Genomic DNA, 23,743 nt, shown 5'->3' with positions numbered 1-23,743 from the left:
AGAAGCACCTCACCTCTAGTCAAGGAAAAGCTCTACCATCCCCAAAGTAGATGATGAGACAAAGAAAGCTCTGCTTTGGGGAACTATAGTTAGAGACCTAGGGGAGCTGCAATGAGGAGGACACAGCCCTGTGCTGGGCAGGTAGAGGAGGAGCTGTGTTGGCTGGCAGAAGAATCTCTGCAAGGGGTGGGGCAGGAAGCTTCTCTTGGCAGGCACAGCAGGGAAAGGGTACACAAGAAATGAAGATGCTAGGAGCATAGTCCAGGATGACAGTCAAGCCAGCCTTTCCACTGAGCTCTCTTCTGTTCCTCCAATCTCCTGCTGCAGAGTTGTGCTTGCCCAGACAATTCCAATGATCTCCTGGGGATTTACAGTCAAATATTTTCAAACTGTCCAAAATGCATGATATTCCTGAGGGATTATGCCCTGCAAAACATAAAGTTTTACGATTTAGCTGCTCTGTGTTATCCCGTCACAAAGCAAATATGGGAACTTTTTTTAAAATGTGAAAAATATATCTTCCTGACTCTCCTAATTCAAAAATTCTGAAGGGAATGTGCTCAGCTTTCCAGGAAAAATTACCTTCAGACAAGAAGCCAGATATGGCAAAATTCAGAGCTAAAGGTCAATATTCTGAAAGCTTGAATGGCAGCAGTTTTGCAACCATTGCTGTAGTGCTTCCTACTGGCACCTGCTCTAATATCTGCATTAGAATGTTGCTCATTACCTCTTTCATATTCAATGCTGTATAGTACATATGCCACATTAGTTGGACACTTGCACAGCAGTAGGAGAAAGACAAACAGTGACCTTATGCGTCTGAGTGTTAAACTCTAATGCATGAATTCTAAATCAGGTCTAAAGTTGTCTGATGTTTTGATGTTGTAATTCAGAAGCATTATAAGAAAGTTTCACGGTATTTAGTTTCAGTAAAGTTTATATAAGCACCTTCTTTAATTGCATGAAAGAAGGCCATTTCCATTTATATAGCATTACTCACTGAGAGGCATTAGCAGCAGCTGCCTGGAAGTCAGAACCACTTATTGTAAAATGCATCTCCCTTCAACAAGGCCTCTTCATCTGGAATAAAACAGATCACTACAATCAATTACTGGGTGCATAACATGATATATGTTCCTATTGATTCTCAATGTGACTAAATGAAACAAGTAAGAGCAGAGAGAGCCCAAAGACTTGGGGACTCATTAAGTGCATCTTAACTGGTTTATAGCAAAATACATTATTTTTAAAGAGTGCACCACCTTCATATTTATAAATTGCCTACTTCCGTGTGTTCAAGCGATTGAGCAATTATTTGTTAATTTTTTGTTAAAAGAAAAAAAAATGGATCTGAACCCGCAATCCTTATTTACTTGCAGATTCCCACTGTAATCTGCAGGACTAATTGCATGAGTGAGGAATATTAATAGGAATAAATGTTGAAGGGACAGGTACCACACTGTTTACATATTAGACTATTACATGCCACTTGTACATCTTAACTGACAACTTAGAACGATAAATTCTTCATGTTCCATCATGTCTGTTGTGATCACCTAGAGTGCTTCACTTGGGCCTCCTCAATTCCCCAAAACTGACCCAATTCTACATGTCCCTCAAATATATGGAATCTAGGAAAAGGCATACTCCTCCTTTTCCTGCTTTCATCCAACCAACATTCCCCTTTAGGGAAACTTTTCCTAGGGAAATGGGCTACTCATGGGTAAGCACTTGTACTTATCCATCTTTGAGATATATAGCATTTTGAGAACTACATATAAATCAGTGCATTGAAAGTACAACATGATATAGAAGGGTAACTCTCCTTCAAAGACATATGTGGGCCATTAACAGCCTCATTCTACCACTGCTGTTTTATTGTTTTGTTTGTTTACCCACCTTGTCTGCAATGTCGTTGAGGTCAAGGTGTTCTTTTATTAACGAACGAAAATTTTTTCTACAATTCTTCAGCATCCCAAGAACTTTTGTGGCATGGGGGTGCTTCATAAATAAAATTACTATTTGTTGTTTTTCTCAGAATTGCATATAAGGCTTTGATGCTTCTGGTTCAAAAGAATGTATTTTCCATGGTTGCTAACAAAATTATTAAAATAGCTATCTTAGAGAAAAGAAACCCTATAATGTCATCTATAATGTCTAATGCAAATATTTTCAGTGGTTGGTTCTGGTTTGGGGGATCTTGGGTGAAATTCTGGCCTGAGGGCCAGATTAACTTTCCTGTGGGCCTGGAGCTATTAGATTTTGTGGGGTCCCTGGGGGTTTGGAGTGCGGGAATGGGCTCAGGGCTGGGGCAGAGGATTGGGGTGCGGGAGGAGGTGCAACTCCAGCTGGGAGGGATGGGGCCAGGGATGGGCCAGGGGGTTGGGGTGTGGCAGGAGGTTTGGGTGTGGATTGTGGGTAGGCGTTTGGATGTGGGAGGGGGCTCAGGGCTGGGACAGTGGGTTGGCATGCAGGTGGAGGTGTGGGGTATGGGAGGGAGTTTGGGTGCAGGAGGAGTCTCCGGGCTGGGGTAGGGGGTTGCAGTGCAGGGTACAGGCTCCAGCCGGGAGGCACTTACCTTGGGCAGCTCCTGGTTGGCGGCACAGCTGGGTTAAGGCAGGATCCCTGCCTGCCCTGGCTCCGCACTGCTCTGCTCCTCAAGGTAGCTGGCATTTCCAGCTCCTAGGCCCACTCTGCACAGTGCACACTGCCCATGCAGAGATTCCCTGAATGCCCCTCCCCTAGGGGCCGCAGGGCCATGCTGGTGAGCTGGTGCTCACAGCTCCAGCCCCGCGGGAGAGGGAGGGGCGCCAAGGCTCAGGGACTGGTGTCCAGCCTGCGGCATGGAGACTTGCCATGGGCCAGATGAAAAAAAGCAGCAGGCCGCATCTGGCCTGCAGGGCCCCACTTAGCCTGAGGCCCTGGGCTGCAGCCCCTAAATCCCTTGTGGTAATCTGCCCCTGCCTGGCCCCATCAAAGTCAATGGTCAAACTCCCATTGAATGGGGCTAGAATTTCACCCCTTAACTTTTGGCTTTCCAATTTGGACATACAAATGCAAATTAAAGGAGGAGGAGGCAGGATGGGGTGGGGGAAACAGATTCAAATTTTGATCCAAATCCCAGCAATATACGCACTTCTTTGGTAAAGCACTTAAGAATTTTCTAAACTGTAAGCAAGTATTTAAGTCCCATTGGCTTCAGTGAGTTTTAAGCATGTGCTTAAATGCTTTCCTCAAAAGGGATGCTTTCCTGGAGTGGGCCATAGAAGGGTGTATGAACCTCAGCATCCAAAAAAAGTGAGGCACTCAAAATCAAAGGCCACCTTTGAAAACACTGGCCTAAATAAATGGGATTTTCTAATGGAATTAGGTATCCAGCACACATTGAATTTCAGTGATTCTGTAGTCAGGTGGGATAGCCTCCTGGGGACCCAGAATGGGAGGGTCCCCGCACTGACCCCTGGTGGGTGGAACCAGGGTCTAGTTCCCCCTCCCCCAGGAGGGGGGTGGGAAGGCAGAAAGTATAAAAGGTGGCCAAGAAAGCTCAGTAGGGAGACAACCACCGGAGACACCAGATGCCTCCTGTGGCCTCCTGAGCTGGGAAGCGGTGGAGGGTGCCGAAGAAGCAGAGGACTGGCCTTGGCCATCGGGGCTGCTAGCTGATTCAGGCCAGGAGGAAACAGACAACTGGCCCAGACCATCCAGACTGCCATTGGACCTGACACCAGAGGGAGAAGATGACCAGATCCCCAGAGATTTGTTCGTGGTCCCGGGACCCGCCGTCAACCTCGACCCCTCCTCACGGCAACAGGTACACCAAGAAGGGGAGTGTGAAAGTGGCCCAGGGGTAGCAGACCCCTGTCTGGCCACAACACTGACAGAGGGTGAATCAGCATGTTGTGACGTGGATCCCCGCTGACCCAGTGACAAAGCGCTTTGTCACTGTCAGAGCCCTGGGCCGAGACACAGTGGAGCAGGAGGGCCTGTGTCCACCCTGCCACCCCAACCCGGGGGTGGCAGTCTCCCCTTCCCCATGCCAGAATCCTGAGCCTCAGACTCTTTGTTGCCCGGCCTTGATCCAGGGCTGGGGCCAATTGACTGTTTCCTGCCCAGCCTGAGCACAGGCCTGGGCCTCAGCTGCAAGTGGAGACCGCTCAGTTCCCCACAGCAGCCAACGTATCAGTGACATAGTGAGGTGGTGTGGCCTTCCGAGGACTCAGAGTGGGAGGGCCCCCAAACTGAGCCACTACAGATTCAAATATAAAACAAGGGGTGGGAGGAAATACAGCATGCTATTAATGTGCTCATCAAAATATAGAAAACGTCTGTATGAGATATAGTATTTGACTTCTCAAACTATAAACTAACTACAGCACAAGATCAATAGATTTTAAGGCCAGATGGGACCATTAATGATTATCGAGTCTGACCTCCTGCATAACTCTGGGCACAACATTTCACCAAGCCATTCCTGCATCAAGCCCATAACTTCTGTTTGAGCTCAACCAGCTCTTTTAGAAAAGTATCCAGTCTTGATGCAGCGATGTAAAGTAATATAGAATCCATCACATCACTAAGTAGCTTGTTCCAATTGTTGATTACCCTCCCTGTTAAAAGAAAATTGAACCTTATTTCCAAAATGAAAATTAAAGACAGCATCATAACCCATTTGCACAAAGGTTGTGCATGGCACTTTAACTTTTTTTCCCTGACTTTTGAGTGACTTCTTGCACAACGTTGGCATTCAATTAATGAATTAATTCTTCATCTAATATGAAACAGGAGTTCATTTGTAGCTGTGTCTCAGATCAGTTCCCAAAGCACAAGATGAACGTTTTAAAAGCCACCATAACTGGCAGTATTTGGCAAACTCGGAAGAAGTCAAAAACCGAACAGAAATGAAGAAATATAGTTGTTTTATAAATCGAAAAGAATGATCCTCTGTATCTCAGGGTATCTGCTTTTTCTGCTCACTGTTTGCTTTTGATTGCTTTCATTGTGGGAAAGTCTGAATTGCCAATGCTGTATACCTGTTCTGTGGGCAAATAGAGAACTTTAGCCTCCAGAGCTTTCAATATGACACCTTTCACCATGACTAAATACTTACAGAAGGTCAGATCTTCAATTAGTATCAAACAGTGGAGCACCACTGAAGTCATGGAGCTATACATACTTACACCAGTGGAAAATCAGGCCTAAAAATGTATTTAAAAGAGAGTGGGATGGAAAGAGAGAGATTTGGATTTGATCAAAATTTATATCAAAGGATAAATTTCCTTTCTAGGATAAAGAAACAATTTTTTATTGTTTAGTATTTCAGTGATTTACAGGCATGGATAAAAATCTCACACCTTAAGTAAATGTTTGAAAAAATAATTATCTTGAGGAATATCTTCTATACAAATATTTCAAACTGGCCCCTAATTCTTGGGCAGAGCTCTCTACCCTTGTTCATTTTTGTTCTTGTTTCTGTCTCTGTTTGCTCAATTGATCTCCAGGTTACTGGTTTTTCTGTCTGCTCACTTATACAAGTGAATTATCTTGTCCTTTCCTCTTCTGTCCCTGTTTTCTCAGGTCATTTAACACTGAGCTACATTTTCCATGTACTCCTATCTATGAAGTTTGAAATGGAGGGACTGGGGGGAGGCAGAAAAGTCAATGCCACATTACTGTAAATTCTCTTTGGAACAAAAGCTGATTTTGCTCAACCTTCCTGGAGACTTTTTGTGATCATGACTAAATGCATTTCATTTTCACAATAAAATCTGATTCAGTCATTCGTGATTGAAACAGAGCTATAATTAAATTTGGAAATGTTCATATTATATTTCTGTTCCCACAGAAATAAAACCCATTAACTTTACATTAAGGTGACTAGACTGCATATCCCATCAATGCAAAACATATTTCCTCTTTTTTCTGGGGTTATGTCATTTAACACGCAATCTATAAGCTATTCATTAATTCCTCTTCTGCTTCTCGACTAGCCCACATAGCTCCACATTTAATCCTGAACAACAGGTGGCTACCCTTAACTCTGACCATATTTATTGGTTCTGGAGGAAGCAGCAGTAATGCCTTCTAACAACTTTTAGCTCAGTGATTAGAATACTTGCCTGGGATGTGAGAGACCCAGTTCTACTGTGGATAACTAATGAAAGAGTGATGGGAACAGTGGCACTAGACCCTGGGGTCTCCTGCCTCCTAGATAGGTGCCCCAATCACCAGGCTACAGTGTCATGCTCTCTGTATCCCAATGACTGTTCCACTGTGGATAAATATTTAAATAGTCATTGGGCCACAGAGAATAGTAATGACTCTGTAGCCCAGTGCTGAGAGCACACACCTAGAAAGCTGCTCCAACCACTTTTCATTAGTTATTCACAGTGGACATTGTGGGACCCCCACACCAGTGTATCCCATAGATCAGCAGTTAGAGCACTCTTCTGAGAGGTGGGATTTGAACAGGGCCTCCCTTCTCCTTTTCTGATAGAGAGGGGGAAATTGAACTTGGGCCTCCTACATCCCAGCCAAGTACTCTATCCAGAGGGCTAAACCTGATAAGGAGGTGGGTGGCTGCTCCTCCTCCTCCAATCAGATTTTGAATGGCACCTGAGCTGGTAAGCAACTTCTGAGCATGCCCATTATTGCAGGCCCCACATGCGACTTAGGCAGCTGAATGCCTGTCTTCCCTGGTTTGTGAATTACCCAGGGGCTTAGGCAGGAGATACATGTCTGGTCAGCTAGAGGGAAGCAACAGTACACATGCCCAGAGGCCGGAACATAGGTGCCAAGGGAATTTTGACTTTGAAAGCTTGGGTGCAAAATGAGTTTAGGAGCCTACACGGCTTGGTGAAAGTTTTGTGGATCCCAGCAGATCCAAAACTGGTATTTGGGCACTTAAACTCAAGGCTTAGGTGCCTAAGTATCTCCCAGCCATTTGTGTCTTTTGAAAATCTCTCCTGTATTATTATATTCCAGTAGTGATTGCAATGGGCTAGGCACTGTCTAAACACACAGAAAGCTACAGTTCCTACTGCAGAGAGGTCACAATAATATTTTTATTCAGAAAAATGCAACTAATTCAGTGTCTATTCCTACACTTTCGACCTTGAGAGACCTTCAGGCCCAGCAAACAAACCTCCCTCTCCTGCTCTCGTCGGCTGGTTCGTTTTATGTTAATGACACTGAAATAAAAGCCCGATGTTCTGCCCTGTTGTTAGGGAAGATTTGGCTTTGTAATCTGTCCCTTTGGAGACTTTTAACATTTGCACATTTAGACTTCACGGATTTAAATTAAATGCTACAAAATTTTTAAAAAACAATGTGAACCTGAGTTTCTGTCCGGGGTGCTGATCAGATGATTTCTAGGCAGCAAATGGCAACAACATATTGCCTTGCATGATTGAAATACTATTTAATATAATTAATTAATTATGAGGTGGTTGATTAAAATGTAGAATATTTCACACATAATCACTGATTTAAACACTTACCTATTTCCTAATAAATATAAACTTTTTAAAAAACTAACTGACCCGACATCAAACAAATGTACACATACAAAATTAAAGCTTTACCTACAAGTGCCAGTCTTCCCTCTTTTACAATATTGATTCCATTTGTTCCTCTCATGTTACAAAAAGTGCACTCCCCTGCACAATATCACCACAATGGCAACTGCCACATATGCAGTGAGTTTACACAATTCACTAAAATCGCAATGGGTTCGTGGACATATTAGTAAGCCTGGCACAGCTGCAGACATGATGTCATAGCAGTGACACATGTTGGAATTAAACCACAAAGATTAATACAAATTACATTAAGCATTTGACAAAATCAAGAAAATGTACAGCTGAAGTCGAACACATTCCTTTGCCTTCCATGCTGTGCCTTGATATTTTAGATTACTCTAAGCAGAAAATGAGGACCATATGTGTGCATAGCTCTGTAGCCAGAATGACTGAAGGCAGAATATGGCTACATTCTAAAAACAAACCCACAATGGGTTGTAATAAATGGACTCTCTGCATTTCTTTGCTTTTGTGACTTCAGGATCTTGTGATTTACTGCCTTCTGCTTGGATCACGCAAGGTCTTTCTCTTTTTCTCATTCTGTCTAACAACTGCAGGATGGATCACCCACACAGCTACAGTGCACATAAAAATTATTAATCATTTTTGAAAAAATGTTGTAAAATTATATACAAATATTATGTTTCCCTGTCATTTGTTTAAGTTATAAAAGTACAGACTGAGAGGATGACTTCATAATAAATCTGCTAGAGCTCTGGGTATTGAAGCTTTATGAAACTATGCTAATAAATTGCCCCTTTTTTATGAACACTGTAGTTTAAAGCACCTTTTAGCAAAATGCCAAAATGAAATGCACCTGTGGAAGCCCCATGGGCCTGAATTCAATCTTTTCCTAGCTTCAAGTTAAATTAAAAACAAATCCTAGAAAACATTGTTTTCATGCTATTTGCATTTACTTCCCATCTGTATCAGATCCTAATACCACAAGGAAAATTTATAAATCCGTATTGACTGATTTGTATTTTTGCATAAATAAAACAGTAGAATTAATTCCTCTAATTAAAAATTAACTTTCTTTGGCAGATTTCGTGGATTCGTAGAGTACTAATTCCACTTTTACTTTAGTAGCAGTTACATTTTGCACCCTATTGCTCCACAGAAACAAGTTTAATGAGGATCTTGCAAGTTTCCCACCCTCCTCTGTCAACTTGCTTCAACCTTTGTTGTGTAGGGGACTTGACTAGAGTTGAGAAGATCTCCATGCTCCTTCAGATATTGACCTTTTGGCTGAGCATGCTAAAAAGTGTACTAATTGGTGCTGTTGGTGACTGTGGGGTGTGTTGTATGACACCTGTCTATTAGAAACGGAAGACCGCTAATTTATTTCAGCTAAGCCACACAACTGCTGGCAAATGGCCACAAATGCCCAAAATAATGAATGATTCTGGTAGCAAGCCAAGCTATGCCTGCAAGAACTGGTGCCCCTGGTAATGGGACTGTGTGGCATAAAACACAGCTGTAAAGCACTCTGAGGGCCATGGTCCTCCTCACTGCCAACGAACAGAGAGAACTTTTCTCAGCATGGAACATTAATTGTCTGCTGTACTGCAGGTGTGGCCATGTTCCATACTTTCAACATTCAGAAGAGTTCCAGTATACCAACTGGTCTGTTGTAAGCCTGTTGCTCAGCAGATACTGGGAGTAGCAGGCCTGCCTGTGTGCTGCCTTTCATTGCAATTACAGCATTGCTCCAGTGCTGAGGCATCACATCAGCGTAGAGGACATGTGTGGGTGGTTTGCTGTGGCAGATCTATTCCCCATATCCCACAGAAGGATTCTTGGTGTGGTCAGCTGCTGTTCACATCATGCAATGCTAGGCTTACTAAGGCTGATTCAGAAAGGTATTTCAGCAAATGCACACTACTAGTTCCACTGAAGTCTTTGGAAATAATTGCATACTAGAAGTTAGGCATGTGTTCATGTACCTTTCCATATCAAGGCTTGAATCATGGGCTCCAATGCCCAAATCTACAAAATTGGTAACAGTGAATAGTGACATACAGAAATAAATTTGTTGAAACTCTTTATTTAACTGGTCAAACTAATAGATTTCATTACGTGGAGGACAGATTGAAATTAATCACTGAATGGCAAAATAAAGAGGAAAGAACTCAGTTGTAGGTGAAATTCACCCATGTGCAGAGGGCCTACAAAAGGTCTGTGCAGCACATAAAACCCACTTAAGCCCTCAGACTCTAAGTAAGAGGCTTTATATTTATCTATTTTAAAAAAAAAACTAAGTCAAATTAGTCACATTTTCTTCCCATTCTGTTCTAGAGGATTCAGAATTATTGTCCCATTTGGAAAGAAACATCTTAGTCTCTGATGGAGACTAAACATGGCTTTACACCTAGGCTGAATCTCATCCAATTTGTGTCAGAGGAAATAAAACTTCTCCAATCAAGTTCAACCAAGTGGTCTATTCAGCAACGGCCTCCGTTATCAAACTACCAGGGAACATTTGTGAGCCTGCATTAGTAAATACAGAAGAAAAGCTGATGCCTTTGTCCTTTGAAGATTGAGTCACTATGTAGCTGTAGCTCACGAAAGCTCATGCTCAAATAAATTGGTTAGTCTCTAAGGTGCCACAAGTACTCCTTTTCTTTTTGCGAATACAGACTAACACGGCTGTTACTCTGAAATATGTAGTCATAGTGTTGCAGATCTAACAGAATTTCCTGCTCAAATATTTGGGAGAGATTAGACTGTATCCCAAGCTAGAAGTGCTGGCTCTATGCACATTGCCATTAAGTGTACCACAAGGCAAGTATTTCAGTTTGAAAATTACATGTATTTGGTTGATAATTATTGAAGAAGGATTTGATTAAATAGACTATTAGATACCGTGTGTGAAATGAAAAAGATGTATATAATTTCCATCACATTCCTCCAAGAATATCTTTACCCTGATTTTCTACTCCAAAATAAGTTTAACTAGTTTGCTTACACCTTGTAGAAATTGGGGCTTATGTTGTAAGCAGGCCTATCTGGTGAAGTTAGTTAAAAAAGAGTCTTCTAAAGGATGAAATGGAGCTCTTTCATTTTTGTTTTCCTGTTGTTTTGGGTTTTGTCTGGCCTAATGATGATGAAACGTATTTTGAATATTCATATTTTTTATCTTGCCAAATTTATTTAATATGGAAAGAATTGATCATATCTCTGAAAAGGTTGTTTATAAATCATACCATATAATCCAGAAAATAATGAACTATTCACCGATGGTTAAAAGATAATTAATTTTGTTGTTAGTTTACGATATATTTGTTTATGCACCAGAATAACCAGTGAGGAGCTGGAACACTGGTACATATGAGAATGATTGGTTGTCTTTTACCAATAGTGTCCATCTCTGATTAAAGCGAAGCCAGGGTGTGGGTTTTTTATACCTGAAAGAGGTGGGAACCCTGAACCATGTCCTGTGGTGTTCTGGGAAACCAGAATACCAGTAGGTAGATGGCCATTTAAGTGCATGTGTTTTTGTTTGTGTCTGGGTACATTACAGAGTGTGAGTTTAAAATATATTTTTTTTGGTAATATTTAAATTTGTCTGTGGAGGGATGGGGAGAGACTTGGGGCAATGTATTCCTAGAGGGTGAAATTCATCCCTCAGCAGAGGACACGTGTAATGTTTATTCTGAAACTTAAATAGGATTTAAATAGTGTATATGGCTTTTGCTAGCCTTCTCAGCAGAGGTGAATTTCATGTATGTGACAGTCCAGTGGGTCTCTCTTAGGCCCTGTTGGAGAAAGCACGACAGTAGTCAGAAGCCTGGCCCCATTTGTGAGTTTTAGGATCCCAGCTTTCCTGAGTGCTTTTGATACTACACACAGATATGTCATCTTGGGTAGTTGTATCGCCTTTTTTAAAATTTATTTTAGTGGTTTTCCCCTCTTCTAAATCTTTTTAAATAAAGCAAAGTTTTTCTATGACCTTCCCCTGCACCACAGTGAGAAACCCAACTCCTCCCTTAATCCCATTAAGTCAGATGAATTAAGAAAACTATAAGTATGTGATGTTATGCCCTAATATTGTTGTATATGCTTTTAAATGAATAACTGGCCTAAGAATTTTCATCATACTTATTTTGATTGTGGTGAATTTCACACAGGTGAAACTTGACAGCAACTACAGGATAAGACAAATCAGAAAGAGAGAGAGAGTAAAATCTCTCCTTTATCTCAGTCCAAAATACAAAGGAAGTCAAAAATATGCACAATTGAATGTTGAGTTTTATATTTATCAGATACATCACCAGGATTATACAAAGCCATCTTTGGCAATCTTACTGGCCTAACGGATGCGGGGAAACAGTAGCCGTAATATACCTTGATTTCAGTAAGGTTTTTGACACAGACCCACATGACTTTCTCATAAGAAAACTAGGGAAATGTGGTGGGTACATAACTGGTTGAAAGTCTTTACTCAAAGTGTGGCCATCAATGGTTCACCATCAAACTGGGAGGGCATATCTAGTTGTGTCCTGCAGAGGTCAGTCCTGGGTCCAGTACTATTCAGTATTTTCATTAGGGACTTAGGTAATGGAGTGGAGAGTACACTTATAACATTTGCAGATGACACCAAGATGGGAGGGGTTGCAAGCACTATGGAGGTTTGGATTAGAAGTCAAAAGAACCTTGACAAATAAAAGAATTGGTTTGAAATCAACAAGATTAAATTCAATAAAGATAAGTGCAAAGTACTTCACTTAGGAAACTAAAAATCAAATACACAACTACAAAATGGGTAATAACTGGCTAGGTGGTAGTACTGCTGAAAAGGGTCTGGGGGTTATAGTGGACCACAAATTAAATATGAGGCAACAATGTGATTGCAGCTGTGAAAAAGGCTAATATCATTCTGAGCTGTACTAATAGAAGTGTCATATATAAGACATGGGAGATAATTTTCCTGCTCTACTCAGCACTGGTAACTGCATCCAGTTCTGGGTGCCATGCTTTAGGAAGGATGTGAACAAATTGGAGAGAGTCCAGAGGAGAACAACAAAAATGATAAAAGGTTTAGAAAATCTGACCTACAAGGAAAGGTTAAACAACCGGGCATGTTTAATCTTGAGAAAAGAAGACTGGGGGAGGGGATCTGATAACAGTCTTCAGATTGTTAAGGGCAGTTCTAAAAGGCACTGTAATCAACTTTTCCACAATGTCCAGTGAAGGCAGGACAAGAAGTAATGGGCTTCAACTGCAGCAAGAAAGATTTAGGTTAGATATTAGGGAAAACTTTTTAACTAAGTGTAGTTAAGCTCCAGCATAGCCTTGCAAAGTAAGTTGTGGAATCCCCATCATTGGAGTTTTTTAGGAACATGTTGGGCAAACACCTGTCAGGGATAGTCTAGGTTTACTTGGTCCTGCCTCAGCACAGTTAGCTGGATTTGATGACTTCTCAAGGTCCCTTCCAGGCATACATTTCTATGATTCAATGAAAGTAATTCAATTTGAGTAGATGCTCCCAGTGCAAAGAAATGTGTTGTGATTTGTGTAGATACAGGAACATTGTAAAGAATTCTGGCAAGATTTCCATTAAGAAATTCTGGCACATGTTTTTTTGTTCTCCATCAAGAACTTAACATTACCTGAACTGAACTCTGATATCCAACTTTTTCATCATTACAGCCCATGATCATAGAAATCAATGAAATGTCATGGACATCTGATGTATGGTATATGGATTTGTCAATTATAGTTCCCAAGAAAAGTTCAGCGCTGTCAAAAATCTTAAGTATAGCTAATCCTGAACTCCTGACAAAGGATCAGATCAATTCCTTCATTATTTTCCCCAAGGGGGATGAAAGCTCTCAGAAATGGTTCAATATTATTTCAGACGACTTATGTAGATGGGGGTGACAGGAAAATGAGCATTAATGATATCATCTTGTAATTCATCATCCAACTCCATAGAAGCTACTGTCCAGGATCTCTGTTCAATTGGGTCTCCATGGTTTGAAGAAAATGTTTCCATTTTGTTTGGTGTCAGTTGCTGGTAAGTAGGTTGGCTCAGCAGCTATTCAACTAATATTGCCACAGAGGCAAGAGAGATTTGAAGGAAGCAATATTGAGGCACTGGGTCTCTATAGCCTATGTGCCGGCCCCCACACTTTGGTGAATGCCCCCAAATCAGTGGCATTTTCCTGTGGATCTTTTGATCTCAGCAGGTGTCATAAATATAAAGGGAAGGGTAAACACCTTTAAAATCCCTCCTGGCCAGAGGAAAAACCCTTTCACCTGTAAAGGGTTAAGAAGCTAGGATAACCTCGCTGGCACCTGACCAAAATGACCAATGAGGAGTCAAGATACTTTCAAAGCTGGACGGGGGGAGAAACAAATGTTCTCTCTGTCTGTGTGTTGCTTTTGCCAGGAACGAAAAAGGAATGGAGTCTTAGAACTTAGTAAGTAATCTAGCTAGATATGCGTTAGATTCTGTTTTGTTTAAATGGCTGATAAAATAAGCTGTGCTGAATGGAATGTATATTCCTGTTTTTGTGTCTTTTTGTAACTTAAGGTTTTGCCTAGAGGGATTCTTTATGTTTTGAATCTGATTACCCTGTAAGGTATTTACCATCCTGATTTTACAGAGGTGATTCTTTTTACTTTTTCTTCAATTAAAATTCTTCTTTTAAGAACCTGATTGCTTTTTCATTGTTCTTAAGATCCAAGGGTTTGGGTCTGTGTTCACCTATGCAAATTGGTGAGGATTTTTATCAAGCCTTCCCCAGGAAAGGGGGTGTAGTGTTTGGGGAGGATTTTGCGGGGAAAGATGTTTCCAAGCGGCTCTTTCCCTGTTATATATTTGTTAGATGCTTGGTGGTGGCAGCAATAAAGTCCAACGGCATTACAAGGGCCACTGATATGAGAATGATTAGGGGTCTTTTGCAATGAGAGTCCCCCTATAATTAAAGCAAAGTCAGAATGTGGTCTTTTTATACCTGAGAAAAAGGTGGGGACCCTGACCCAAATCCTGCGGTGTACTCTGCCCCTTGTGGACCCTTGTCCATTTGAGAGAGAAATTAATCTCACTCCACCCCTAGTGGGATGGTTCCAAGAAAACTCCACAGGTTGAGAATCACAGGATCTTCAGATTCATACATGGATTTTCTCCAGTTAATCCACCACTCAAGCAAAATTCTGGCTCAAGACATTGGGAACTTTGCTTGAATAAGTACTAAGTACAGTCTTTAGTATTGCACCTACTGGTAATTGCAATGTTTAAATAAAATACAATTTGTAATAAATCACATAATTATCCTGATTCTAGCCTATGAGCTACAGTTTCTGGGTTAGTTTTGTTTGTTTTCTGCCTTGCTTTGGTTGTTCTGAAAGAAGGCTGTTTTCAAGGATTGTTTGAGAAATGTTCAGAGACTGATGTGAAATTCACATTGAGAACAAAGTGCCTATCTATCAGAATGTGACAGAATATACCTCTGTGTTCACACTGTACACTCTACTGTAATAATGTTTGCACAAGGTATGCCTTGTGAGGTATCATTTAAAAACTCATAATTTGCTGATCAATAATATCATGGCAAAATTCATGTAGCAGCATTATATGTGTAATTATAAACATAAGCTGAAATCATTACTAAAATATGTTTTCCAGATAAGTGTGAGAAGTAGCCAGACCAGTTCCTCAGAGACAATATATATAAACTATATTAATAGTTTACCAATTCAAAAGATATTATTTAAGCTTGACTAATGGTGAGTCTGTGTTCAGAGAGATTTACTGCTTAGGGAGAGATTTCCCCAGAAGTCCACTAAGCATATCAATCAGCTTGATCTTGGCTGGCAATATCTTTCATCATCTTGAGCCCAACAAAAGCTGGATCCTAAATTTGTCTACCTCTCCTTGTTTGTACTAAACTCTGGCTTTTTCATAGGTTAATAAAAGAACGATAGGCCCTTCAAAGTATTGTTTGCCAAGATGGCCCTCTGGAGTGCAATTTGCTTCTTCTTAAGAGCCTTAGCTATGTCCTATATTGATTTTATTAACATTTCTATTCATTATTTTAATGCTATTGGTATGTTCAGCACTGTACAAAACCTAGAGGAAAGCATAAGGTCTCTGGGACAAGGTCTATCATATTATATGTTTGTATAGCACCTAACACAGTGGGTCCTCAATCTGGTTGGCTTCTGGAAACTACCACAATATAAATGTTAGTCCCTGACAAACAAAATTCAAAAACAGTTCACCAGATGATTGTCCTCTCTTAAGTGGTGTCACAGGAGCTGGTCCTTTCATAAGAGTCAGGGACAGTCTAACTGTGACAGGTTCTGCTAACAAGAATGAGCCAACCCAGATCCACCTTTAAGTATCATAGAATCATAGACTTTAAGGTCAGAAGGGACCATTATGATCATCTAGTCTGACGTCCTGCACAATGCAGGCCATGGAATCTCACCCACCAGCTCCTGTAACAAACCCCTAACTTATGTCTGAGCTATTGAAGTCCTCAAATTGTGGTTTAAAGACTTAAAGGTGCAGAGAATCCTCCAGCAAGTGACCCATGCCCCACGCTGCAGAGGAAGGCGAGAAATTACCTAGTTGGCTGGATGGCAGTTAATTAGTTGGGAACACCTGGACTCAATGAATGCTTATGAGGGCTCAGTCAGGGGGCCCCAGAACATAGAGAGGAAGTTCCTGGGGAAAGGGCTTCTCAGGGGAGCTGATTGGAGTTCAGCAGGAAAGGAGACCTAGGAAAGGTGCTTCTGGAGGGAGCAGATTCTGAAAAGACTATGAGTGGCAAAGGCCTGGTCCCAGTGAATGACCTTATCAGACAGTGGCAAGAGGTCTAGGTCACTGAGGAATTACACACCACTCTGGAGAAGAGCTTCAGTGATTTAACTTTTGCAGGGACACTGGCCCCAGAGAAGGAACCCTTCCTGAGGTGATGGCAGGAGGCCTGACTCCAGAAGGGGGTTCCAGGTCGAGAGGGCCTTACTGGCACAGAGCCTGGAGAGAGGAGACAGATGGACCCAAGTGGAAAAGACAAACTAATATTAACTCCCCATCCACACCCCCTCCCAGGGCACTGGGGGGCGAAGACTTGCTTGAATGTCTGTTTGGCCTCCAGTTAAATAAATTAGACCCCTGATGGGGCACTTCTCACTATATACAAGCCTCATTAAACTTATTGATAGCCCCAAAGGGGAAAATGAGGCAGAGGCCTGCTGGTCTGCACCGGGCCACCAAAAGCTGATGCCAACATTGACACAAGGGGTCACTCTGGGGGGTGAGCACCCACATTATAACATGGTGCAAATATTACGGATTTGATTCTTCTCTCATTTACACTGAAGTAAAGTAGGAGTAATTCTACTAAATTCGCTAGGGTTAGACTGGCGTCAAACTAGCGTAAGAGTGGAAAAGCAGAGCCATTTCTTTTTCATCTTTTGATTTTTGTTTTAACTTTTTATTTTCACAACTTTTTAAATATAGAAGATGAAATAGTGGAAGGAGAAAATGAATCTCTTGGTGGACTAACAATGATAAGAGGTGTGACAGATAAAAAAAGTGTGCTTACTGCTTGCTAATTATTCGCAGGTAACAATACCTATACTTAATGTTACCTGAATCTTCCTATTATCAGATTCACAAAAAGAAAAGGAGTACTTGTGGCACCTTAGAGACTAACCAATTTATTTGAGCATGAGCTTTCGTGAGCTACAGCTCACTTTGAGCTGTAGCTCACAAAAGCTCATGCTCAGATAAATTGGTTAGTCTCTAAGGTGCCACAAGTCCTCCTTTTCTTTTTGCGAATACAGACTAACACGGCTGTTACTCTGAAACCTATTATCAGATTGTATTCAGTCACTTATAGCTTTGCCATATTTTAGCTGTTCAGGCTGAAATTTTCCATAGCAGGTGTCTGACTAAGGATGAATTGTTATTTTTAAATTTCAGGTTTTAAGGGTTTAAGGTTTAGCTATTTCTGAACTTTGCAGAAGTGCTGAGCACTCATGACTGAGTAGTCACAATGTCAACTAGAGCTGTGTTTTGAGGATATAATGTGGTATAAAAATGTTAAATATGCTGGAAAAATCAGGGCTTGGGTGTTTCGAGCTGAGCACCCAAAATTAATGGCATCTTGACAATTTTAGCCTTAGTCTCTCCATGACTCAGTTCCCCATTTACAAGATGGGGATGATAATGCCACCTATTATCACCAGACGTTGTGAAGGTAAATTAATTAATGTTTATGTGTTTGGATACTAAGGTGACAGCACCGTAGAAATACCCAAAGAGAAATTAGTAACCTTGTATTCAATGCAGGATATGAATGCTGTGTAATAAAATAAGGCCCAGGGACATACACTGAATGAGGAGGATAAGAAGAAATATTAACAAACTCTTCATTCACTGAATGACCCTGGGGTCTTATGGGAAAAAATATTATGTGATCATGTAATTAAAGACCATTTTATAATGAATATGCACAAAGGGGCCGAACTAAGGTTGCACGGGCTACCTTAGTTGTGGCTTTTCCTAACTTTTGAGTGCTTGATTTTACAACCTTAACATTCTTTTAGCATGGGGTTTTTTTGGATGTAATATACTATAGGCTAAAGGATATTATGCAGTACAATATTAAATAATGTGCCATATACAGTATTTGCCAGAGAGACAAAGACAGCAGCTACTTCAGCGTTTTATACAGTTTATAATCAAGAAGTTCATGTTTGTGATGCACACCGTCTGGGGACTTGAGAGCATAGAACTGTAACTGTAATTTTATCTTTCCTCAAGGTAATCAGCAAGTGTTAATTTCTTTCAGCTATATCTTCCAATATTTTTCCTACTGCATCCAGATGGTTTTGCTGAGCTGTGGAGCAAATGGATGGATAATTTTCTTTAGGGACTCCATGGCTAATAAAGAAATTGCAGTGGGAATCTAAGATGAATGATATTCTGAAAGCCACAAACTGGTCTAAAGACCTTGTTTTTAAATAATTCTGCCATTAAACCTTTCTTTAGCATCTGCCTCAGGAAAGTTTTTACTACAGACTTTAAACTAAGCTGCAATAAAAGCATTTTAACAAGAGAAAACCTTGTTAAAAGTCCTGTATTTTTAAAACACATTGAGATGAATTATTACTTGTCCCCTACCCTCAAATACTTTGATCAGTTCCATGAGGGGTATCCCCTGTGACTATTCTATACACAAAGCTTTGGTGACTGAAAAATTAACTCAAAGACAAAAATCTTTATTAAGATCAAGTTAAGGTTGTAAATCATTACACATGAATTCAGTAAAACACAGCTTGGCACCTTTGCCTAGAGAAAGGAGTAGTGATAGGCTCAAAGGGTAGTAAAAGTGAGGTTTAAGGCCAGATTATACTCTCACCTAAACCAATGTAAATTGAAAATGATTCCATTAACTTCAGCTGAATTACTCCAGACTTGCACTGTTGTACATGAGAACAGAATTTGGCTCTCACCCTGCTTTAAGAAAGTGTTCCAAGGTACAATTGACTTCTGCATAGCCTAGTGTAGAATGGGGCATGGGAATTCTTGGGGGAAGGTCATGGAAGAATCTTGCAGCTGCTAAGAGTGGCCTGCTCTTCCTGGACATTGGCCAGGGGCTACCAATGAAGAGTAATCCAGTGGATGCTGGTGTCTTGACAAACATCACTTCCACAAACTGAATCCCCTGCCAAGACAGCTGTGTAGCATCTGCTCAGATGGAGCAAGAGAAAGCCCATATAAGAGTTCAGGTACAGAGGTCACACAGAACAGAATCAGAAGGAATTTTGAGATGTTATCAGTTATTCCCCATGTTAAACAGAGCAAATATCTCCAGAAAATTTACTATATCTAAATCCTGAAGGAACTTTTAAAGTATATCCATTTTAGGTGCTGCAGCAAGATGACTGTCATTCAGAGGTGAGACACTGGTGACAGAAACTAAGTACCACCAGGTTGGAAGCGGTCCCCAGAAAAGTTCATCTGCACAGCAGGCAACTGTGGATGTCTTCTGCATATAGTAAATAACAAGGAGTGAGTCCTAATGGACAAGAGGAGCATAGGTTCCTAGGCAGGAGCACAGTATCCACTAGTACTGGGGATTTTAAACTCCAATCTGGCTACACAAGCAAGGAAGATGTACACAAGACAGTACGCTGCCAGGCAATCATGGCTCAGATCATTTTATTGTGTCTTCTCCCATTACCCTTCGTGGCTTGCCACCTTCTAGATTATTGAGGCTGGATTCACAAAAGGACTTAGGCACCTAAATCCCAGAATCAGGCCCCATTGGGATTCACAAAGTCCCTGCTCAGCTGCTACTGACTCCCGTAGGTGCCTAAAATCATTCAGTACCTACATTTTTGCAAAAAAAGTTCCCTAGGTGCCTATGTTTCTGCATGGACACCACAGCCTCATGTCAGGCATCTGGAAACCTAAGCTTCAGAGCAATACATAAACCACGGGACAATTGTTGTTCCTCCGCCTAACTCACCTGCAAGGTGAGCTTACACAATCCCAAGGGAGCAAGAGGAGGACTTCCCTCATAACTTTCACAAACACATGTGGGTGCATGTGGCCTCCTTGGATGTTCTCTACCGTTCCCCCAGTTTGCACTGGGCCGGAGGCAGGGGTGAAAGTGGGCCCATTCCCACCCCTGACCAGTCCATTGCCTCCTGGTGGCTGCCTCATTCCATGTCAAAACCTATATGTGGGTGCTGGCACAGATAGTGGGGTCCTCACCCATCTTAGCAACTTCCAAGAGGTATGTCTTCTTCTTACCATCTGAGGCTGCCACCCAAGAGGCAGAGGAGGCAGAGGAGAAATGTATCTCGGTGGGGGCTCTTTGTTCCCTTTGAGCCCCTGGGCATATGGGTGGTTTGACCTCTGTCCCGTTCTGCGCTTCTCCTTCCTCTCTCCATCTTGGGAAATCTGGGATCCACCATCAGCCCTCTACCATTGGGCTAAAAGGACCCCTCCCTCCATTATATACTCTTGTTCCACCAGCAAGTTACCATCCAGTTGCCAGCAGCAGTGCATGGTGGGGTGAGCTTGTCTATCCTGGTATCTTACCAGCACACCCTGTGCCGGTTCCATTATTTGTGGGGGGAGGCTAGATGCTTCTTCTGCTGGGCTTTGGTGCACATCCACAGGCACTGTCCCTTGGTCCAGCAAGGAAGGATGCCAGGTGCCCCCAAAGCTCAGGGGAGAGCTGGCCCTGTCTTTGCTTGTGACCCTATGTGCCCAGTTCCCCTCCTCCTCCACCAGCTGACAATCCTTGGGGGAGCACCAGGGAGAGCCGCCCCTCCTCCCCTGTGGCACTCAGCTGAGCAGACTTGAACCCACTGCTGATAAAAGCCATTGGGCAGGGTCCATGGAGGAGGGGGTGGTTGTGCCATCAGGGAGCCCTGGAGAAGGTCCATCTCAGGAGGAGTCCACTGCTCCCTCTACTGCCCCATCCCTGCCTCCCCAAGTCCCAATCCCATTGCCCTTGTCCCTCTGGCCAGCCATCCAGTGACACCACGGAGAGCTGGGTACTAGTTACGCGGGGGGAAGCACAGCAGGTATAAGTCTCCGGCCCAGTACCTCCCACTTGAGGAAGGGGAGGAGGCCTCCTGTAAGGCATCTAGTTGGGCCGCCACTGGGCCTGCTTCCACGGCCCCTGTGAAGCTAGCTGGGGAGACAGAGTCCCTTATGAAGGAGGCCTTTCTGCCACCTGTTCTCCCCCATTGGTGCCAATATGGAACTCGCCTCAGTCGCTAATGGGGAGGCCCCTTTATGGCAGGCTGGGTCCTCCAAGCAATCCTCTGGGAAAGTGAGGCCCTGAGCTCAGAGGGAGGACAACCCTCAGCCAGCAGCCTTGATGTGGGCATTGAGTCTATCACAGCGCCATATCCTCCTTCCCCCATTTCCTGGTTGACTGCCCAGACACTGCCCCTGCTCTAGGTTTTGGGGCACTCTTGCCCTTTCCATCTGCCCATTGAGGCAATGCCCTGCTGCGGGATAAGCTGTGTCAGTTCCTGGCAGACACACATGGCTCCATGGGAAAGATGGAGTTTGCTCTCCAGTAATAGGGGGATTTTAATCTCTTTCTCCAGACCTTAAGGGCCTTGATGGGGGACAGCAAGAGGACCAGGAAATAGGATTCTGCAGCCTACAAGTGGGCCCACTGCTCCCGTGGTTCCCAGGTCACCTTTGGGATTGACCATGGGTTGCTGTGTGGCTCTGCGGGGCAGTAGTGTTTCCCAGCTGTTGCAATCCTCAACCCTTCCCCCAACCCCGTGATGAGACCAACCACCGTCTCCTCACTCAACACCAGAGGTTGTAGGGTGAGTCTCTGCAGGTTCCAGGTACTCTCCTTCCTTCAGGCAGGGGGTACACTCTGTAATCTTCCTGCAGTAGATTTACATCAATCTAGCCACCGAAGCCGGCTGGCAGCTGGAGTGATGGGATGGGGTATACTTCAGCCACCTCACCATGCTTTTAGGTGAGGTAGCCACCATGTTCTCCCTGGATCTAAAGCCTGAGGTGCTGGGGATTGCCGAGGTCATGCTGGGATGCCTGATGCACCTCCAGGTCTGTGTGGAGGGGCTGACATTCAATCTGGTTAACCTCTATGCCCCAATAATGGGCCTGGAGCAGGTGCATTTCTATCAGCAGTCATCCTGCATCATCCCAAATGCCTGGTCCTGGGCAGGGATTTTAACATCGCCCTGGACACAAGGGACCACCTTGGGATAGAGAAATGCCAGGCCACTGCAGATGTCCTCAAGGAGATTGTCAACCATCGCTCCCTGGTGGAAGTCTGGCACTACCATCACCCAGACGACTCCACTGCCTTCCCTTTCGTCCAGCTGGAGGACAGTCAGTCGAGCCACTCCTGGTTGGACTGCATTTACATTTCTCAATTTCACATTTTGCAGGCGCAGTCCTCCAGCATCAGGCTGGCCCCATGCTCGGACCACCAAGTGGTGGCCATGACAGGCTTGCTCACATCCAAGAAGCTGGGGCTGGCTGTCAGAAACTGAGATGTGGTTGGTCAGGCCTAGTGGCTGAAGCAGCGGTGGTCAAGCCTATTAGTCAGGCTGGGGATTGGAGCCAGGGGTCAGAGCAGGAATCAAGAATAGGATTGGAAAAAGGCAAAGGCAGGAGCAGAAGGAGGCTGGGGCTGGAACAGAGCAGGAGCAGTCTGTCAGAAACACCAAGAGCAGGGTTGCCAACCCTCCAGGATCGTCCTGGTGTCTCCAGGAATTAAAGATTACTCTTTAATTAAAGATTATGTCATGTAATGGAACCTCCAGGAATACATCCAACCAAAATTGGCAATCCTAACCAAGGGGCAGGGGGTACTCCCAACAAGGTAATGACATTGAGCAGACTGGAGTGACTGCTCTTATTGGGAGCCTATATCCCTGGCCTTGGGGGTCACCAGGTTAGACCTGGGCCTGGGGATTGCTTGAGCCCTTGTTGATTGATGTGGAGCCCTCAGGTAATCAGGCTCAGTGCAGTAGCATAGCTAGGACAGGAAAACTGGATGGGTCCTGATTTTCAGGTGGGCAGGCAATGATGGAGGAGGAGGAGCAGGGGGTGGGGAAGCAGGAGGGAAGGGGGGGCCATATCCCTCCACCCCGTCCAGCCAGCCCTTACTGCTCAGCAGGCACCCGAAGATGCAACTGCCTGGGGCACACAGGCTCTGGGGCACACCCATGGGGCAGAGTGGGGCCCCACCAGGGCTCAAGCTCAGCCTATGCCTCCCGACCCCGGCTTGGTGTCCGACCACCCAGCTGCATCCCTCTCCTGCAGGCGCAGCGTGCAGCTGCCCCAGTCTCTGGCCACAGCACTAGCCCCACCCAGACCCCCACCCCACCCCGAGGCACACCCCAGGCACTGGGGCCGGAGACCAGGACAGCAGCACACGGTGCCAGCAGGAGAGGGACGTGGCCGGCCGGACGTCGGATGGACACCAAGCCAGGGTCAGGAGTCCCAGCCTGTGGATTCCTGGGGCTCCAGCCCTGATTTGGGTGGGTCTGGATGCTAAGTGGGTGGCCACGGCCCACCCCAGCCCACCTGTGGCTACACCCCTGGCTCAGAGATGACTCATCAGGTTCAGACTGATGGATGACACAGCAATACTTATCAGGCTCATCACTGACCCTGGCACATCAAT

This window comes from Caretta caretta, chromosome 1, assembly GCF_965140235.1.
Source record: "Caretta caretta isolate rCarCar2 chromosome 1, rCarCar1.hap1, whole genome shotgun sequence".
Classification (NCBI taxonomy): Eukaryota; Metazoa; Chordata; order Testudines; family Cheloniidae; genus Caretta; species Caretta caretta.
Note: the sequence above shows the minus strand (reverse complement) of the source record.